Source organism: Pseudophryne corroboree (assembly GCF_028390025.1).
Source record: "Pseudophryne corroboree isolate aPseCor3 chromosome 3 unlocalized genomic scaffold, aPseCor3.hap2 SUPER_3_unloc_23, whole genome shotgun sequence".
Lineage (NCBI taxonomy): Eukaryota > Metazoa > Chordata > Amphibia > Anura > Myobatrachidae > Pseudophryne > Pseudophryne corroboree.
Genome location: NW_026967512.1, coordinates 1,220,543 through 1,233,903, shown reverse-complemented (window position 1 = coordinate 1,233,903; position 13,361 = coordinate 1,220,543). Strand labels below are relative to the sequence as shown.

Genomic DNA, 13,361 nt, shown 5'->3' with positions numbered 1-13,361 from the left:
TCCTTTCCCGTGCATGTCTCCTGCCACCACCCACCCTACAGCCTCATGCCAGTTTACTGCCACCCCCACCCTGCCGCCCCCCCCGCCTGTCTCCAGCCGCCTTCCCCCTGCCTGTCTCCAGCCGCCTTCCCCCTGCCTGTCTCCAGCCGCCTTCCCCCTGCCTGTCTCCTGCCACCCCTTGACTGTCTCCGGCCGACATTCCCTTGCCTGTCTCCTGCCGCCTTTCTCCTGCAACCTTTCCCCTGCTTGGCTCCTGCCGCTTTTCCAGGAGACCCTGTCCCTTCACAGTGTACTGAACATCAGCTAATTGTGACTCCACCCACAATAGCGCTACACTCTAGATCAGGCCCACTATGCAGTACAACCTTATGGGGCTGGGTCACAGGAACCTCGGAGACACTGACCAGGACTCTATGGCTGTGGGGAAATAGGAGACTTAATGACCACTCTATTCCATATTTACTATGTTACATGTGCAATATGTTTTATGTATTATATTTATTCCAAAGAACTCCAGCTGTGAGGAACGGAGTCTTTATTACACATCACACCTTCTGTACTCTCTCTAATTCATCAAGGATGGACAAAGACAGGAGTCACAGGACTGAGAGGATAATAAATATCACCCTGGAGATCATTTACCTGCTGACTGGGGAGGTGAGTGGATCTGGGAGCGTCACAGTGAACTCAAATCTATAGTAATAATACAGGGACATGACTGGGGAGGTGAGAGGATCTGGGAGTGTCACAATGAAATCACTTATATCTATAGTAATAATACAGGGACATGACTGGGGAGGCGAGAGGATCTGGGAGTGTCACAGTGACATCACTTATATCTATAGTAATAATAAAGGACATGACTGGGTAGGTGAGGGTAATGACATCACTTATATCTATAGTAATAATACCGGGACATGACTGGGGAGGTGAGAGGATCTGGCAGTGTCACAGTGACATCACTTACATCTATAGTAATAATACCGGGACATGACTGGGGAGGTGAGTGTATCTGGGAGCATCACAGTGAACTCATATCTATAGTAATAATACAGGGACATGCCTGGGGAGGTGAGAGGATCTGGGAGTGTCACAGTGACATCACTTATATCTATAGTAATAATACAGGGACATGACTGGGGAGGTGAGAGGATCTGGGAACATCACTGTGACCTTTTATCTATAGCAATAATACAGGGACATGACTGGGGAGGTGAGTGTATCTGGGAGCATCACAGTGAACTCATATCTATAGTAATAATACAGGGACATGCCTGGGGAGGTGAGAGGATCTGGGAGTGTCACAGTGACATCACTTATGTCTATAGTAATAATACAGGGACATGACTGGGGAGGTGAGAGGATCTGGGAGTGTCACAGTGACATCACTTATATCTATAGTAATAATACAGGGACATGACTAGGGAGGTGACAGGATCTGGGAGCATCACTGTGACCTTATATTTCTAGTAATAATACCAGGACATGACTGGGTAGGTGAGAGGATCTGGGAGCATCATTGTGATCTTATAGCTATAGTAATAATACAAGGACATGACTGGGGAGGTGAGGGGATCTAGAAGCATCACTGTGACATCACTTATGTCTATAGTAATAATACAGGTATATGACTGGGGAGGTGAGGGGATCTGGGAGTGTCACATTGACATCACTTATATCTATAGTAATAATAAAGGGACATGACTGTGGAGGTGAGTGAATCTGGGAGCACCACTGTGACCTTATATCTATATTAATAATACGTATATGACTGGAGAGGTGAGTGGATCTGGGAGTGTCACAGTGACATCACTAATATCTATAGCAATACAGGGACATGACTGGGGAGGTGAGGGGATCTAGGAGATGCACAGTGACGTGACATATATCGTAATAATACAGGGACATGACTGGGAAGGTGAGGAGATCTGGGAGCGTCACTGTGACATCACATATCTATCGTACTAATACAGGGACATGACTGGGGAGGTGAGGGGATCTGGGAGCGTCACAGTGACATCACTAATATCTGTAGTCATAATAGAGGGACGTGACTTGGGAGGTGAGGGAATCTGGGAGTGTCTCAGTGACCTAACTTATATCTATAGTAATAATACAGGGACATGACTGGGGAGGGTGAGGGGATCTGGGAGTGTCATAGTGACACACATCTATAGTAATAATACAGGGACATGACTGGGGAGTTGAGGGGATCTGGGATTGTCACTGTGACATCACATATCTATTGTAATAATACGAGAACATGACTGGGGAGGTGAGGGGATCTGGGAGCGTCACTGTGAAGTCACATATCTATAGTAATAATACAGAGACATGACTGGGGAGGTGAGGGGATCTGGGAGAGGCGCAATGATGTCACATATCTATAGTAATAATACAAGGACATGACTGGGGAGGTAAGGTGACCTGGGAGTGGCACAGTGATGTCACTTATATCTATTGTAATAATACAGAGATGTGACTGGGGAGGTGAGAAGATCTGGGAGCGTCACAGTGACGTCACTCATATCTATAGTAATAATACAGGGACATGACTGGGGAGGTGAGATCTTGGAGCGTCACAATGACATCACTTATATCTGTAGCAATAATACAGAGATGTGACTGGGAGGGGCGAGGGGATCTCTGAGTGTCACAGTGACATCACTTTTATCTTTAGTTATAATACAGGGATATGACTGGGGAGGTGAGGGAATCTGTGAGTGTCACAGTGACATCACTTATATCAATAGCAATAATACAGGGACATGACTGGGGAGGTTCGCGGATCTGGGAGCTATACAGTGACATGACTTTTATCTATATTCGTAATACAGGGACATGACTGAGAAGGTGTGGGGATCCGAGAGCATTACAGTGACGTCACTAATATCCATAGTCATAATACAGGGACATGACTGGGGAGGTGAGATGATTTAGAAGCGTCACTGTGAAGTCACTTATATCTATAGTAATAATACAGGGACATTAATGGGGAGGTGAGGGAGTATAGTAGCATAACTAACATCACTTATTTTTAGTAATACAGGGACATGACTGGGGAGGTGAGGGGATCTGGGAGAGTCACTGTGACATCACTTATATCTATAGTAATAATACAGGGACATGACTGGGGAGGTGAGGGGGATCTGGGAGCGTCACTGTGACTCACATCTATAGTAATAATACAGGGACCTGACTGGGGAGTTGAGGGGATCTGGGATTGTCACTGAGACACCAATTATATCTATTGTAATACGAGAACATGACTGGGAAGGTGAGGGGATCTGGGAGCGTCACTGTGAAGTCACATATCTTAGTAATAATACAGGGACATGACTGGGGAGGTGAGGGGATCTGGGAGAGACGCAATGATGTCACATATCTATAGTAATAATACAAGGACATGACTGGGGAGGTAAGGTGATCTGGGTGTGGCACAGTGATGTCACTTATATCTATAGTAATAAAACGGAGATGACTGGGGAGGTGAGGGAATCTGGGAGTTTCACAGAGACTTCACTTATATCTATAGTAATAATACAGGGACATGACTGGGGAGGTGAGGGGATCTGGGAGTGTCACAGTGACGTCACTCATATCTATAGTAATATATTGATATTTGATGTCTCCTCCCTTACTCAGGATTACACAGTAGTGAAGAAGACATCCAATGAGTGTGAGATACTCAACAGCCATCCCTGTGTGTTAGGAGGTCTGAGTAGAACCCAGAGCCACATCCCAGTGCCTCCACCTGACTCACTAATACATGAGAGACCCAATGACCAAAAGATCCTGGAACTCACCAACAAGATCATTCAGCTGCTGACTGGAGAGGTGACTGCTGGGAATGGGGCATTATACAGTAACACCAGGGGATGTGTCTGGGTGATGACTGGAGAGGTGACTGCTGGGAATGGGACATTATACAGTAACACCGGGGGATGTGTCTGGGTGATGACTGGAGAGGTGACTGCTGGGAATGGGGCATTATACAGTAACACCAGGGGACGTGTCTGGCTGATGACTGGAGAGGTGACTGCTGGGAATGGGACATTATACAGTAACACCAGGGGATGTGTCTGGGTGATGACTGGAGAGATGACTGCTGGGAATGGGGCATTTTTCAGTAACACCAGGGGATGTGTCTGGGTGATGACTGGAGAGGTGACTCCTGGGAATGGTACATTATACAGTAACACCAGGGGACGTGTCTGGGTGATGACTGTATCACTCTGTGTCAGGTTCCTATAAGGTGTCATGATGTCACTGTCTATGTCTCCATGCAGGAGGGGGAGTATATAGAGGAACACAGGGGTCTGTACAAGGACGTGATGATGGAGAATCACCGGCCCCTCACATCTCTGGATAAGAGGAGACTGTCATGTATTGTACAGGGGAGAGCAGGTATGGGGGCCCCCTATATACACACATCATCTGATAATCACATATATACACTGTACTCAGTCACTGTGTGTCTCCTACAGAAGGACCCAGTAACCGAGATATCTCAGAGAGATGTCCCCGTCCTCTGTATACCCAGGACTGTACAGAGGAGTATCACAGGATCCCACAGGAGGATCAGGTAGGTGGGCTATAGGGTCTCCCCAATAAACCAAAGTGACTGTCACTATATTTGTGTAGAGGAGCTGTGTGTCATTATATTTGTCTTGTTTACATAGGGTGAAGCCCAGTTAAATAATATTAAAATCAAAGATACAGAGGGAGAAGTAGAGACGTATGTGACTGATATGAAGGCAGAAGATATAGAGGGAGAAGAAGAGACGTATGTGACTGATAAAAAGGCAGAAGATATAGAGGGAGAAGAAGAGACGTATGTGACTGATATAAAGGCAAAAGACATAGATGGAGAAGAAGAGACGTATGTGACTGATATAAAGGCAGAAGATATAGAGGGAGAAGAAGAGACGTATGTGACTGATATAAAGGCAGAAGATATAGAGGGAGAAGAAGAGACGTATGTGACTGATATGAAGGCAGAAGATATAGATGGAGAAGAAGAGACGTATGTGACTGATATGAAGGCAGAAGATACAGAGGGAGAAGAGACGTATGTGACTGATATAAAGGCAGAAGATATAGAAGGAGAAGAGATGTACGTGACTGATATGAAGGCAGAAGATACAGAGGGAGAAGAAGAGACGTATGTGAGGGGTGATCAGCAGTGTAAGGAGGAGGAGATCCCTACAGATATCAGCACAGGTGAGTAATAAACACTTATTATAGAAGAGAGTCACATATTCTCCTTCCTCAGTCACTACATCAATCTCTTATCCTACACCCTCCTCTGTCAGTACAAATTAATGAGGAATTTGTTTTTTCCCAGTATGGAGTCAGGAGCCATCACCTCTATTATACTCCTGCTCTCACCCTCACATCATGTCACTGTGTGTTACCATCCCAGAGATCTGACCAGTCTCTTCCCCACACTCTCTAGGGTATATTGTACATCAGGAGCCATCAGCCCCTATTATACTCCAGCTCTCCGCCTCACATCATGTCACTGTGTGTTAGGTGTATCATACATCAGGAGCCATCAGCCCCTATTATACTTCTGCTCTCCCACTCACATGTCACTGTGTGTAACCAGCCCAGAGATCTGACCAGTCTCCTCCCCACACTCTCTGGTGTATCATACATCAGGAGCCATCAGCCCCTATTATACTTCTGCTCTCCCACTCACATCATGTCACTGTGTGTTACCAGCCCAGAGATCTGACCAGTCTCCTCCCCACACTCTCTGGTGTATCTCATACATCAGGAGCCATCAGCCCCTATTATACTCCTGCTCTCCTCCTCACATCATGTCACTGTGTGTTACCAGCCCACAGATCTGACCAGTCTCCTCCCCACACTCTCTGGTGTATCTCATACATCAGGAGCCATCAGCCCCTATTATACTCCTGCTCTCCTCCTCACATCATGTCACTGTGTGTTACCAGCCCAGAGATCTGACCAGTCTCCTCCCAACACTCTCTGATCTAACCCTCCCTCCCCCACAGCCTAACCCTCCCTGGGGGATGCCTAACCCCCCCTACACGCTGTCTAACCATTCCTCCCCCACAGCCTGTTCCTATCCCTACCCAGCGGTGCTAACCCTTCTCCCTGAAGCCTAACCCTAACTCTCCCTCCCCCACAACCGAACCCGCCCTCCCCCATAGCATAACCCTCCCCGGGGGGTGCCTAACCCCCCCTATCCGCAGCCTATCTCCCTCACAGCCTAACCCTCCCCTGGGGATGCCTAACACCCCCTACCTGCAGCCTAATCCTCCCTCCCCAACAGCCTGTCCCTAACCCTCCACAGTGGTGCTAACCCTTCTTCCTGCAGCCTAAACCTAGCCCTCCCTCCCCCACAACCTGTCCCTAACCCTCCCCAGTGGTGCTAAGCCTTACCCTTCTCTCTGCAGCCTAACCCTCCCTCCCCCACAGCCTAGCTCCCCCACCCTAGCAGCCTAACCCTATCCCTCTCTGGGGATGCCTAACTCTAACCCCCCACCTACCCACAGCCTAACCCTAACCATCCCACCCCTGCAGCCAAAAGCACCTCCAAGTCAGGTGACCAGAATACAGCCTGTGGCTTCAGCAGCATTGCTAGGCTGCGGCAGTAAACGCTGCCCGGAGTAAGCGTAGCCAGCGGCTTTAGGGCAGTAGGAGTGGGGTGACTTAATAGATTGGGTCTTGGTCCCAGCGGCGGCTGAGAGCTCTCAGGTAGGGTAGATAAATAGCCACTTAGTGAGGAGAGCTCCAGAAAGCACGTCTGGATGGACCACACTCCTCTTATTTATTAGTTTATATACTAACAGGGGTGACAGGTGTGGTACAGCCCTACAAAGGCAGATCCAATCTCTTTCTCATCAGACTCTGCTGTCTTCCCTGCACTCTCACTCAGATGTTCACTGTTGCCAGTAGCACACGTATGAGAAGCAGAAGTATGGCGGCAGCTGTATAGATTCTGATATGTAATTCTCTGTATCATACTTACCGTACACACATCATCCTTATTACTATTGAGAGAATAGAGGTAAGACACTGATGATGAGGGTGTAAGAGTGGATTATAACCTAGCAGGTGATGATGATGATGATTGCAGGGTATTATATGGTGTATTGCATGTAAAGTACCTTGTTCCACACCTACTCTGCTGTAGCAATATACCTTATATAAGGGTGAGTAACACTTGTACAGGTTTACCAGCGTATGAGCACACACATAAAGGAATACTACCTTACCAATGCTTCCAGGAGTAACGTTAGGAGACATTTCTCTGATCCATCAACTCATATGACTGATGTTATTGTTCATCTAGAATCTCCAATTCATACGATATGTTCCCCATCCATTGTTTTACATTGGTGCTGACATAGGACTTGGCGAGTGACTACATCTCCATTTATACTTTATGGTTAGTTACCAGTACAAGAGAGATATATATATGTCTTATTATAATATTACATTTGTTATTGTGAGTGTTCTCAGGAGGGTGGACACAATGATAGTCTGAGACACAATATTATAATGCCTTCAGTAAAAGTTATGTTTTATTATACACACACATTTACAATTAAGTGTCCCAGAGAGTCGTCTTCTATTGTTTACAAGATTAATATTGTTACAGATAATGTCACATTTCCATAATGTATTTTATTTCCAGCAGATGGACACACAAGCAGAAATATCTCAGAAGGACATGTAATGTTATCCCCGGATTGTGACATAAAAGATAATGACAGTAGACAGGATTCTCCAGGAGATAACCCCATTACCCCAATTATACATTCAGCTCTATCAGCTGATCCCCCTGATCCTGGGAAATGTTCTCCTGATCACTCTGATATTGGTGCATCTGTTATAGCTCTGACAGATATAGTGTTTCCATGTTCTATAGATACCAAATGTTTTACACAGAACACAAAGTGTATTAACCCACACACAGGTAAGGCAGGTGAAAGGCCAGTATGTCCGGAGTGTGAGAAATGTTTTACATACAAATCAGATCTTGTTATACATCAGAGAAGTCACACAGGTGAGAAGCCATTTCCATGTTCTGAGTGTGGGAAATGTTTTGCACGGAAATCACGTCTTGTTAGACATCCGAGAAGTCACACAGGTGAGAAGCCATTTCCATGTTCTGAGTGTGGGAAATGTTTTACACAGAATTCACAACTTGTTGCACATCAGAGAAGTCACACAGGTGAGAAGCCATTTCCATGTTCTGAGTGTGGGAAATGTTTTGCACAGAAATCAGTTCTTGTTAAACATAACAGAAGTCACACAGGTGAGAAGCCATATTCATGTTCTGAGTGTGGGAAATGTTTTGCATACAAATCAGCTCTTGTTAAACATAACAGAAGTCACACAGGTGAGAAGCCATTTCCATGTTCTGAGTGTGGGAAATGTTTTGCACACAAATCAGATCTTGTTATACATCACAGAAGTCACACAGGTGAGAAGCTGTTTCCTTGCTCCGAATGCGGGAAATGTTGTGCAAGTAAATCACATCTTGTTATACATCAGAGAAGTCACACAGGTGAGAAGCCATTTTCTTGCTCTGAGTGCGGGAAATGTTTTACACAAAAATCACATCTTGTTACACATCACAAAAGTCACACAGGTGAGAAGCCATTTCCATGTTCTGAGTGTGGGAAATGTTTTGCACAAAAATTACATCTTGTTATACATCACAGAAGTCACACAGGTGAGAAGCCATTTTCTTGCTCTGAGTGTGAGAAATGTTTTACACGGAAATCACATCTTGTTACACATGAGAGAAGTCACACACGTGAGAAGGTATTTTCTTGCTCTGAGTGCGCGAAAAGTTTTACCTGGAAATCCCACTTTGTTATACATCAGAGAAGTCACACAGGTGAGAAGCCATTTTCTTGCACTAAGTGTGGGAAATGTTTTACACGGAAATCAAATCTTGTTACACATTACAGAAGTCACACAGGTGAGAAGGCATTTCCATGTTCTGAGTGCTGGAAATGTTTTACACGGAAATCATATCTTCTTAGACATCAGCGAACTCACACAGGTGAGAGGCCATTTATATACTCTGAGAAATAAATCAGCTCTTGTTGCACAAATTAGACATCACTCAGGTGAGGAACCATTTTAATCTTCTGGAGTATACTCATCATTGCCATGCATTGTTCTTCAAGGTTCTTATCCTATCTCCTATGCTTTTTGCAATATACATGCTACCACTGGGTGTTAGGGTCTCCTGCCCTGTACTGCCACGTCGTCATGGCAACCGGGAGACAAGTGCTAGCGGAGTAACCTGAGCGCAGCTGATACTCCGGTTCGGGTCTTTTGCTGTGCAGTGGTTACAGGCTCTGTGCACGGCAGGGGATCCGGTGCTGGTTTTTGTGCTCAGTCTGAGTTCTGAGTGGGGCGTGGACAGCACCTGCTTTATAAGGCCTCTTCTCAGGTTAAGCAGATGCTGCTGAATCTTTGTTGGTTAGTCAGTTCCTGAAAGTTAGCCAGTACTGTGTAGCTTTGTATTTGTTGTTGCTTACTGCAAATAGGCCTGGGGATTTGGTACTACACTCTGCCAATCCAGACCTAGCAGTAAGACTGGAGTCAGTCGTTTAGCTTGCTGGGGTTCTTTTACTACTCTGTGAACTTAGCAAGTTTGCGGCTGTATTCTAAGACTTGCCTGCCTAAATTCTGTCTCACTGTGCAAGGTGTTCAGGTGTCAGCTTAGTGGCAGTAAGCTGAACCTGTGCACTGCAAGTGAGAATTAGGATTGTGGAGACTCTCCTTGTATCTATCATTCCATCTCTGACCAAGGAGTTTACTGGCACACCCGTTGGTAACCCTTTAGGGTTTTGCTGTTTCCCTTAGCAACAGCATTTCGGGTTCTCTACGTATTAAAACACAACATCTTGCTTTTCCCATCTGAGCATTACTAATACTAGGGAGACACCCAGTTCCTTAGCCTCTGGGCTTCTCTGTTCACTTTGTGTGTATTTTGTTACCCTATCACCTTCTGTGTACGTAATGTCATATTCCCCAGTCTGTCTGTGAGTTCATTTGTTTTGCATACCTATCCGTTCAGACACCAGTACATTCCTGCAGGCACTGGTGTGCATAACAGTTCAAACACCAGTACATTCCTGCAGGCACTGGAGTGCATAACAGTTCTGGCACCAGTACATTCCTGCAGGCACTGGTGTGCATAACATATTCAGCAGCCTAATACTCCTGTTGAAATTTTGTGGGAATATGGAGCATACCCCTCAAAATACGTTGCAACAGGTGGTCGATCAGGTGCAGGTCCTGACTCGACAATTTAATGATTTGTCCATTAAAATGCACACCTCCCAGGCCGCTGGCGGAGCTCCCGCAGCAGCAGCACCTTCAGGGGTTAAGGAGCCGAAAGTAAATCTCCCGGATCGTTTTTCTGGAGATCGCTCGCAGTTCTTTTGTTTCAAGGAGAGCTGGAAGCTATACTTCCGGCTTAGGCCTCAGTCTTCTGGGTCGGAGATTCAGCGGGTGGGCATAGTGATTTCCTTGCTACAAGGAGACCCACAGGTCTGGGCATATGGGTTGCAGCCTGAATGTCCGTCGCTTAAAAGTGTTGATGCTTTTTTTACGGCACTGGGCATGTTGTATGATGACCCTGACAAGACGACCTCAGCCGAGGCTCAGATTTCGATCCTTAAGCAAGGGCGAAGGCCAGTTGAGGTTTACTGTACGGAGTTTCGGAGGTTGGCTCATGATACCCAGTGGAATGACCCAGCCCTGAGACACCAGTACCGAAGAGGTCTTTCTAACCAGATAAAGGACCAACTGGTACAATATCCCTTGCCTGATAGCTTGGATCAGCTCATGCAGTTATCCATCCGGGTGGATAGACGGCTGAGAGAGCGTAGGCTTGAAAGGGAGACTGAGGTTTCCTTCTTTCCCAAGGGAACCTCAGACTCTGAGGAATTTTCCGAGGAGCCTATGCAGATTGGGGCTACCCGCCTCTCCTCGCGTGAGAAGATGCGGAGGAGACAGCAGGGGTTGTGTTTGTACTGTGGGAATAAAGGTCATGTGGTAGTATCATGCCCAGAAAAGCCGGAAAACTTCAGGGCCTGAGGGTGATGGGAAATATCCTGTCAGGGGAGGGGTCCTGGGGTGCACACCGGTAATGAGAGGTGCGACCCTGCGGAGACCTTTCAGTAGAACTGCATACAAAGAAAAAGGTTGCAGGTGCACAATTCAAACATTACCAAATTATTAATAATAATAATTGCAATAAAATTTTGCATTTTAAGCGAGGTTCTTCGCTTAGTTATGGCCATAAGTAACGGCTTGCCCACCGCGTCCAGGTGACCTCATTAGTCGGGCAAGTCCCTAACATTTTGGGGGGTACAAATCTAGGGTGCGGGACCCCCCAAATATCCTGTCAGGGCAGAAGTCAGAATTTCCCAAGAAGACCTTTTATCATTCCGGTGACCTTGAAGATCCTTGGTCAAACTGTCAAGACTGAGGCCTTTGTGGACAGTGGGGCCGACGGGGTTTTTATGGACCGCCAATTCGCCCTGAAACACTCTGTTCCCTTAGTACCCTTGGCATCGGAAATTGAGATTTGTGGGTTAAACGGGGATCCATTATCCCAAGGTAAAATTACCTCTTGCACTAGCCAGATTTCTTTGTTTATTGGAGCCACACACTCTGAAAAATTGTCCTTTTATGTGACTGTCTGTACTTTTGCCCCCATTGGTGTTGGGGTTACCATGGTTAAGGGCCCACAATCCTCAATTTGACTGGGTCTCTGGGGAGATTTTTAGTTGGGGTACTGATTGTTTCAGGAGTTGCTTGAGCCTTCCAGTCAGGCTCTCGCAGTTAAGATTGCCAGGGTGTTATGCAGATTTTGCGGACGTGTTCTCCAAAAAAGTTGCAGAGGTACTACCTCCCCATCGCCCCTATGACTGTGCCATTGATTTGTTGCCAAATGCTAAGCTTCCCAAGAGCAGGTTGTACTCCCTGTCACGTCCTGAGACTCAGGCTATGGCAGAGTACATTCAGGAGAACTTGGCTAAGGGATTTATCAGACCTTCACAGTCTCCAGTTGGGTCGGGGTTCTTCTTCGTGGGTAAAAAGGACGGTTCGTTGCGACCCTGCATCGACTTCAGGGAATTGAACCGTATCACGATTAAAAACTCATACCCACTGCCCCTCATTTCGGTCTTGTTTGACCAGCTTCGTACTGCCACCATTTTTTCTAAGATTGACCTACGCGGTGCGTACAATCTAATCCGAATAAAAGAGGGGGATGAATGGAAGACTGCCTTTAATACCCACTCAGGGCATTATGAATATTTGGTGATGCCTTTTGGGCTCTGTAATGCCCCGGCAGTCTTCCAGGATTTCATGAATGATGTGCTCAGGGAATATTTGGATAGATTCTTAGTTGTATACTTAGATGACATCCTAATCTTCTTCTCCCATTCCCTGGAGGAACATCGGAAGCATGTACGCTTAGTCGTCCAGAAACTCAGAGACCACCGGCTTGGGGCGAAGCTGGAGAAGTGCGAATTTGAAGTTCAGCAAATCGCATTTCTAGGATATATTATCTCCCCAGAAGGTTTCCAAATGGAGGGTTCCAAGGTACAGGCAGTCCTGGATTGGGTGCAGCCCACTAGTTTGAAGGCGCTTCAGCGTTTCCTGGGCTTTGTGAATTTTTATAGACGATTTATCGCTGGATTTTCGTCTATAGTGGCGCCCTTGGTGGCACTCACTAAGAAAGGGGCGGATGTTGCTCACTGGTCTTGTGAGGCTAAAGCGGCTTTTGCCCGTCTCAAAAGGGCATTTGTATCGGCCAAGGTGCTGCGACACCCAGATCCAGAGCGTCCTTTTGTGGTGGAGGTGGATGCCTCTGAGATGGGTATTGGGGCAGTGCTTTCTCAGATGGGAGTGTCTGATAATCGCCTTCATCCCTGTGCTTACTTTTCCCGTAAATTTTCGCCTGCCGAGATGAATTATGACGTGGGTAACCGGGATGTTGGCTATTAAGGATGCACTCGAGGAGTGGAGACACTGGCTTGAGGGGGCTAAGTTTGTGGTCTCAATTCTCACCGACCATAAGAATCTGGCATATTTAGAGTCAGCGAAGCGTCTCAATGCCAGGCAGGCACGATGGGCTTTGTTTTTTGCTCGCTTTAATTTTTTGATAACATATCTCCCTGGGTCAAAAAACATCAAGGCTGATGCGCTCTCGCGGAGTTTTGCTCCAATCCAGGAGACCACCGAGGAGCCGTTGCCCATTGTGTCCCCATCATGTATTAAAGTGGGCATTACCCAGGACCTCTTATCATTAGTCCTTAGAGCACAGGAGCAGGCTCCTCCAGACC

The 13,361-nt window shown here is 46.5% G+C and overlaps 1 pseudogene; it reads left to right on the top strand.

Annotated features, from left to right (window-relative positions):
• Positions 1-393: 393 nt before the first annotated feature.
• The window catches only part of LOC134983747 (zinc finger protein 585A-like), an 86,915-nt pseudogene continuing 73,947 nt past the window's right edge, over positions 394-13,361 (top strand).